The sequence below is a fragment of the Delphinapterus leucas genome, chromosome 20 (assembly GCF_059928025.1).
Source record: "Delphinapterus leucas isolate spDelLeu-1000000601 "Yukka" chromosome 20, BTC_Dleu_Yukka2, whole genome shotgun sequence".
NCBI classification, from domain to species: Eukaryota; Metazoa; Chordata; class Mammalia; order Artiodactyla; family Monodontidae; genus Delphinapterus; species Delphinapterus leucas.
Window position 1 is genome coordinate 37,308,048 of NC_143148.1, and position 8,449 is coordinate 37,316,496.

Consider the following 8,449-nt stretch of genomic DNA (forward strand, 5'->3'; position numbering starts at 1 on the left):
TCTGTTTTTGTGCCAGTACCAAACTATCTTGATTACTGTAGCTTTGTAGTATAGTCTGAAGTCAGGGACCTGATTCCTCCAGCTCCATTTTTCTTTCTCAACATTGTTTTGGCTATTCAGGGTCTTTTCTATTTCCATACAAATTGTGAAATTTTTTGTTCTACTTCTGTGAAAAACACAAGTGGTAGTTTGACAGGGATTGCATTGAATCTGTAGATTGCTTGTACTAGAGTCATTTTCACAATGTTGATTCTTCCAATGCAAAAACATGGTATATCTCTCCATCTCTTTGTATCAACTTTAATTTCCTTCATCAGCGTCTTACAGTTTTCTGCATACAGGTCTTTTTTTTCCTTAGGTAGGTTTATTCCTAGGTATTTTATTCTTTTGTTGCAATGGTAAGTGGGAGTGTTTTCTTGATTTCACTTTCAGATTTTTCATCATTAGTGTATAGAAATGCAAGTGATTTCTGTGCATTCATTTTGTATCCTGTTACTTTACCGAATTCACTGATTGGCTCTCGTAGTTTTCTGGTAGCATCTTTAGGATTCTCTATGTATAGTATCATGTCATCTGCAAACAGTGACAGTTTTACTTTTTCTTTTCCAATTTGGATTCCTTTTATTTCCTTTTCTTCTCTGATTACTGTGGCTAAAACTTCCAAAACTATGTTGAATAATAATACAGGTGAGAGTGGGCAACCTTGTCTTGTTCCTGATCTTAGTGGAAATGCTTTCAGTTTCTCACCATTAAGAAACATGTTGCCTGTGAGTTTGTCATATATGGCCTTTATTATGTTGAGGTAAGTTCCCTCTATGCCTACTTCCTGGAGGGATTTTATCATAAATGGGTGTTGAATTTTTGTCGAAAGATTTTTCTGCACCTATTGAGATGATCATATGGTTTTTCTCCTTCAATTTGTTAATATGGTGTAACACATTGATTGATTTGCGTATTTTGAAGAATCCTTGCATTCTTGGGATAAATGCCACTTGATCATGGTGTATGATCCTTTTAATGTGCTGTTGGATTCTGTTTGCTACTATTTTGTTGAGGATTTTTGCATCTATGTTCATCAGTGATATTGGCCTGTAGTTTTCTTTTTTTGTGACATCTTTGTCTGGCTTTGGTATCAGGGTGATGGTGGCCTTGTAGAAAGAGTTTGGGAGTGTTCCTCTCTCTGCTATGTTTTCGAAGAGTTTGAAAAGGATAGGTGTTAGCTCTTCTCTAAATGTTTGACAGAATTCTCCTGTGAAGCCATCTGGTCCTGGACTTTTGTTTGTTGGAAGATTTTTAATCACAGCTTCAATTTCAGTGCTTGTGATTGGTCTGTTTATATTTTCTATTTCTTCCTGGTTGTCTCAGAAGGTTGTGCTTTTCTAAGAATTTGTCCATTTCTTCCAGGTTGTCCATTTTATTGGCATGTAGTTGCTTGTAGTAATCTCTCATGATCTTTTTTATTTCTGCAGTGTCAGTTGTTACTCCTCCTTTTTCATTTGTAGTTCCGTTGATTTGAGTCTTCTGCCTTTTTTTCTCTATGAGTCTGGCTAATAGTTTATGAATTTTGTTTATGTTCTCAAAGAACCAGATCTTTGCTATCATTTCATTTCTTTTTCACTTATTTCTGATATGATCTTTATGATTTCTTTCCTTCTGCTAACTTTGGGGTTTTTCTGTTCTTTCTCTAATTGTTTTAGGTGTAAGGTGTTGTTGTTTGTTTGAGATGTTTCTTGTTTCTTGAGGTAGGATTGTATTGCTATAAATTTCCCTCTTAGAACTGCTTTGCTGCACCCCATAGTTTTTGCGTCATCGTGTTTTCATTGTCATTTGCTTCTAGGTATTTTTTGATTTCCTCTTTGATTTCTTCAGTGATCTCTTGGTCATTTAGTAGCATATTATTTAGCCTCCATGTGTTTGTATTTTTTACAGATTTTTTCCTGTAATTGATATCTAGTCTCATAGCGTTGTGGTTAGAAAAGATACTTGATTCAACTTCAATTTTCTTAAATTTACCAAGGCTTGATTTTTGACCCATGATATGATCTGTCCTAGAGATTGTTCCATGAGCACTGGAGAAGGAAGTGTATTCTGTTGTTTTTGGATTGAATGTCCTATAAATACCAACTAAGTCCATCTTATTTAATGTATCACTTAAAGCTTATGTTTCCGTATTTATTTTCATTTTGGATGATTCGTCCATTGGTGAAAGTGGGGTGTTTAAGTCCCCTACTCTGAATGTGTTACTGTCGATTTCCCCTTTTATGCCTGTTAGCATTTGCCTTACGTATTGAGGTGCTCGTATGTTGGTGCATAAATATTTTCAATTGTTATATCTTCTTCTTGGATTTATCCCTTGATCATTATGTAGTGTCCTCCTTTGTCTCTTGTATTAGTCTTTATTTTAAAGCCTATTTTGTCTGATATGAGAATTGCTACTCCAGATTTCTTTTGAATTCCATTTGCATGGAACATCTTTTTCCATCCCCTTACTTTCAGTCTGTATGTGTCTCTAGGTCTGAAGTGGGTCTCTTGTAGACAGCATATATACGGGTCTTGTTTTTGTATCCATTCAGCCAGTCTATGTCTTTTGGGTGGAGCATTTAATCCATTTATGTTTAAGGTAGTTATTGATATGTATGTTACTATTACCATTTTCTTAATTGTTTTTGGTTTGTTATTGTAGGTCTTTTCCTCCTCTTGTGTTTCCTGCCTAGAGAAGTTCCTTTAGCATTTGTTGTAAAGCTGATTTGGTGGTACTGAATTGTCTTAGCCTTTGCTTGTCTGTAAAGGCTTTAATTTCTCCATCATACCTGAAATGACATCCTTACTGGGTAGAGTTATCTTGGTTGTAGGTTTTTAACACCTTTCATCACTTTAAATATTTCCTGCCACACCCTTCTGGCTTGCAGAGTTTCTGCTGAAGTATCAGCTGTTAACCTTATGGGGGTACCCTTGTATGTTATTTGCTGATTTTCCCTTGCTGCTTTTAATAATTTTTCCTTGTCTTTAATTTTTGATAATTTGTTAATATATGTCTTGGTGTGTTTCTCCTTGGATTTATCCTGTATGGGACTCTTTGCGCTTCCTGGACTTGATTATTTCCTATCCCATGTTAGGGAAGTTTTCAACTATAATCTCTTCAAGTATCTTCTCAGACCCTTTCTTTCTCTTTTCTTCTTCTGGGACCCCTATAATTCAAATGTTGGTGCGTTTAATGTTGTCCCAGAGGTCGAGGTCTCTGAGACTGTCCTCTATTCTTTTCATTCTTTTTCTTTATTCTGCTCTGCAGTAGTTATTTCCACTATTTAATCTTCCAGTTCTCTTATTCGTTGTTCTGCCTCAGTTATTGTGCTATTAATTCCTTCTAGAGAATTTTTAATTTCATTTATTGTGTTGTTCATCATTGTTTGTTTGCTCTTTAGTTCTTCTAGGTCCTTGTTAAACATTTCTTGTATTTTCTCCATTCTATTTCCAGGATTTTGGATCATTACTATCATTATAGTACTAATGTACATTATAGTACTATAATATAATTTAGTACATTATAGTACTAAATCATTACTATGATCCACAGTTTTATTACTATAAACATAGTACACAGTACTATCATTACTATGATCCACAGGATTTTGGATTTTGTCTCTTGCTGCAGCGACACGAGTCAGAGCACCGGGACCACGGGCTTGGAGCGCAACTTTTCGGATTGTTTTAAGAAAATGGCAGAGAAGCCAGACATGGGGGAAATCGCCAGCTTCTATAAGGCCGAGCTGAAGAAGACGGAGACGGAGGAGAACACCCTGCCGACCAAAGAGACCGTCTAGCAGGAGAGCAAGCGAAGTGAAATTTCCTAAGAACCTGGAGTATTCTCCACCCCCGTCATCTTGGAGACCCTAGTCGTGATGTGGAGGAAGAGCCACCTACAAGATGGACACAAGCGACAAGCTGCACTGTGAACCCGGGCACTCCATGCCGATGCCACCGGCCTGCGGGTCTCTGAAGGCACCCTCCAATCGGATTGCCAAATTCTCCGGTTTGCCCTGGGATATTATAGAAAAATTATTTGTATGATTAATGAAAAGAAAACATACTTCGTGGCAAAAAATAAATAAATAAACTAAATTACATTTAGTACATTATAGTACTAAACATAATTTAGTGTTTTTATAGTAATACATCCTGTGGATCATAGTAATGAGAGTACTATGTACTATGTATTTTCCAAGATTTTGGATCATCTTTACTATCATTACTCTGAATTCTCTTTCAGGTAGACTGCCTACTTCCTCTTCATTTGTTTGGTCTGGTGGGTTTTTGCTTTGCTCCTTCATCTGCTGCATATTTCTCTGTCTTCTCATTTTGCTTAATTTACTGTGTTTGGGGTCTCCTTTTCTCAGGCTGCAGGTTCATAGTTCCCATTGTTTTTGGTGTCTGCCCCCAGTGGGTAAGGCTGGTTCAGTGGATTGTGTAGGCTTCCTGGTGGCGGGGACTGGTGCCTGTGTTCTGGTGGATGAGGCTGGATCTTGTCTTTCTGGTGGGCAGGATCAAGTCCAGTGGTGTGTTTTGGGTTGTCTGTGAACTCAGTATGATTTTAGGCAGCCTCTCTGCTAATGGGTGGGGTTGTGCTCCTGTCTTGCTAGTTGTTTGGCATGGGGAGTCCAGCATTGGAGCTTGCTGGCCATTGGGTGGAACTGGGTCTTAGTGTTGAGACATAGATCTCTGGGAGAGCTCCCGCCAATTGATATTACTTGGGGCCAGGAGGTCTCTGGTGGTCCAATGTCGTGAACTCGGCTGTCCCACCTCAGAGGCTCAGGCCTGACACCAGGCCAGAGCACCAAGACCCTGTCAGCCACACAGCTCAGAAGAAAAGGGAGAAAAAAAGAAAGAAAAAAAATGTTTTTAAATAATAGTAAAAAAATTTTTTTTAATTATTAAAATTTTTAAAAAAATAGTAAAAAAACAAAAAAGAAGAGAGCAACCAAACCAATAAAGGAATGCACCAATGATACCAAGCACTATAAACTAAGATAAAAATAAAAATAGAAACAAATCAGTCGCAGAGAGCAAACCCCAAGTGTACAGTTGCTCCCAAAGTCCACCGCCTCAATTTTGGGATGATGTGTTGCCTATTCAGGTATTCCACAGATGCAGGGTACATCAAGCTGATCGTGGGGATTTAATCCACTGCTGAGGTTGCTGGGAGAGATTTCCTTTCTCTTCTTTGTTCGCACAGCTCCTAGGGTTCAGCTTTGGTTTTGGCCCCTCCTCTGGATGTAGGTCGCCCTCAGGCAACTGTTCCCGCCCAGACAGGAGGGGGTAAAGCAGCAGCCGATTAGAGGGCTCTGGCTCATTCAGGCCGGGGGGGTGGGGTACGGAATGCTGGGCGACCCTGTGGCGGCAGAGGCTGATGTGATGTTGCAACAGCCTGAGGCGTGCTGTGTGTTCTCCCAAGGAACTTGTCCCTGGATCCTGGGACCCTGGCAGTGGCAGGCTGCACAGGCTCCAGGGGGGGTGTGTGGAGAGTGACCTGTGCTTGCACACAGGATTCTTGGTGGCAGCAGCAGCAGTGTTAGCATTTCATGTCTGTATCTGGGGTCTGAGCTGATAGCCGCGGCTCACGTCCATCTCTGGAGCTCATTTAGGCAGTGCTCTGAATCCCCTCTCCTCCTGAACCCTGAAACAATGGTCTCTTGCCCCATAGGCAGCTCCAGACTTTTTCCCGGACTCCCTCGCTGCTAGCTGTGGCACACTAGCCCCCTTCAGGCTGTGTTCACGCAGCCAACCCCAGTCCTCTCCCTGGGATCTGACCTTCGAAGCCCGAGCCTCAGCTCCCATCCCTGCCCGCCCCAGTGGGTGAGCAGACAAGGCTCTCAGGTTTGCCCTCTGTACCCCTGTTGCTGTGCTCTCCTCCGTGGCTCCGAAGCTTCCCCCCTGCACCCACTGGGCGCCAGTGAAGGGGCTTCCTAGTGTGTGGAAACTTTTCTTCCTTCACAGCTCCCTCCCAGAGGTGCAGGTACCCTCCCTATTCTTTTGTCTCTGTTTTTTCTTTTGCCCTACCCAGGTATATGGCAAGTTTCTTGCCTTTTGGGAAGTCTGAGGTCTTCTGCCAGCGTTCAGTAGGTGTTCTGTAGGAGTTGTTCTACATGTAGATGTATTTTTGATGTATCTGTGGGGAGGAAGGTGATCTCCACGTCTTACTCCTCCGCCAGAGAAGGTCCCCCTCTTTTTTATTTCAAAGTGAAAAGTATCTCTATAGGAAATTGTGGAACCATAAGAATTGAAGATCGTGTACTGCATGGTGCCTAGCAAATTCTAAAGAAAGCATTGCTTTTAATACCTTTATTTACAGTGTTTCTGGAGAGGATATTTAGGAAAAAAAAAAAAAAAACCTAAATTTTAGAATCAGGCATGTTAGGACTTGAGTTCAATTTCCAACAGCTGGTGCCTGCTCAAACTTCTATTTTCTCCTTTGAAGTAGGTAGGTATGAACACACTTATTTAGTAAATTAGGAAGCTGAGGTTTGAAAGGTACACCATTTGGTATACAGTAATTGTGCAGGACATATAGTTTTCTTCCACCTTTTCCCCTTGTACGTGTTAACCTCCTTGACCCTGAAAACAAGATGGAATTTTGAAAGAACAAAGATTTTTCTGAAGTTCAACGCCACTGAATGACTTGTCCAAGGAGGTACAGCTCATAAATAAATACCTGCAGATTCTAGATCCCCACCTTTTGGCTTCTTAATAAATATTTGCTAAGCTGAACAACAGTGTTTTTCTTCTTCTCTTGACTGGTGGAAAACAATCTTTTTGTAAAAAAATATTTATTTACTTTATTTTTATTTTTGGTTGTGTCGGGTCATAGCTGTGGCACATGGGCTCAGTAGTTGCGGGGCTCAGTTGCCCCATGAGGCATGTGGGATCTTAGTTCCCCAACGAGGGATCGAACCCATGTCCCCTGCATTGGAAGGCAGATTCTCAGCCACTGGACCACCAGGGAAATCTCAAAAAACAATGTTATGTAAAGAATTCAGAGAGGAGAAGAGAAGTAATTGAGGATCTAGTAATTGAGGATCTGGAATCAGACTGTAGGTAACTAAAGTTGACCAAATCTGGTTATCTGGTTCCCAGGTAAGAGGTCAATTCTACAATTTACTGAGTGGAATATTCCACAGTGATTGAATCAGTGTCTCTCCTAATTTACCAAGTATTCTCTTGCTGATGGGTCTGAAACAGGTCTTTATTTATTAAACCCAAGAATTTCAAGATTGCTCAAAAACAATCACAAACATTATCAGAACAACTCCAAACCATTATTTATTTCCCACACATGAATGCTATTGTAGATCTTATTTCTAAATTGAAGTATATTTCACTTTAGGTTTGGGTATGATTATTATTACAATGATTATGAGGAAATAAGGCAAATATGACTTTTCTGTAAGGTACTGAGGTTTTTTTAAAATATCTAAACAGTTTGAATAAAAATTGTATTAAATGTGTCAAGGAAAAGGCTGATCATTCCCCAAAAACGTATTTTTGTAACTGTACCATTCAATCTTTCGTACTTTTCAGTCATACAGAGTCATACAAACATATCTTGAGTTCCTATTATTTTCCAGAGGAGTTACACACAGAGATGATGAATAAAACGTGACCCCTTCCTTCAAGAAATTCTCATTCTAGGTTGAATTCTCTCCTCCTGGAATATATGAGTCAATGGAAAACAAAAATGGAATAGAGTTCATGTTTCGGGTAGCATAAATCTGAGAGAAATTATACTACACTTTTTTCTCTAAATGAAGTAACACTCCTTTTCAGACTTAATACATGAATATGTTTTTTTCCCTTCGTTCTACATATTTGTTTCAATTCTTTCTTAGAAAAGCTTCATTCATTACTCTAGAGTATTGTAAATTAGGTCTAAGATTAAAATAAATGTCAAACAGGGTTAAAAGTGTATTTGAATTTCAGCATGGAATTGCTATTGGCCAACTTACAAGGCTGTTGTGGCTCTGTTCTCAAATAACAGATGCCACAAGGAAATGAAAATAATCCAAGGACATGTGCATTTGGTGGAGTTCATATTACAGTGAGACAGTCAGGCAAACTATGTGGTTGAGAGCACAGGGACTCCTGACCATGCATAGTTAACCAGCACATCTTCCCTGTCCATAATTCTGTCCTAGTTATCTAGCCATTAGGAATCCCACTTTGGGGACTTCCCAGGTGGCGCAGTGGTTAAGAATTCACCTGCCAATGCAGGGGACACGGGTTCGAGTCCTGGTCCGGGAAGATCCCACGGAGCAACTAAGCCCGTGTGCCACAACTACTGAAGCCTGCGCTCCTAGAGCCCATGCTCTACAGCAAGAGAAGCCACCGCGATGAGAAGCCCGCGCACTGCAACAAAGCGTAGCCCCTGCTCGCTGCAACTAGAGAAAGCCTGCAGGCA

The 8,449-nt window shown here is 40.2% G+C and overlaps 1 pseudogene; it reads left to right on the top strand.

Annotated features, from left to right (window-relative positions):
- Positions 1 to 3,656: 3,656 nt before the first annotated feature.
- LOC111165307 (thymosin beta-10 pseudogene) lies at positions 3,657 to 4,200 on the top strand (annotated as a pseudogene).
- The last annotated feature ends 4,249 nt before the right edge of the window (positions 4,201 to 8,449 follow it).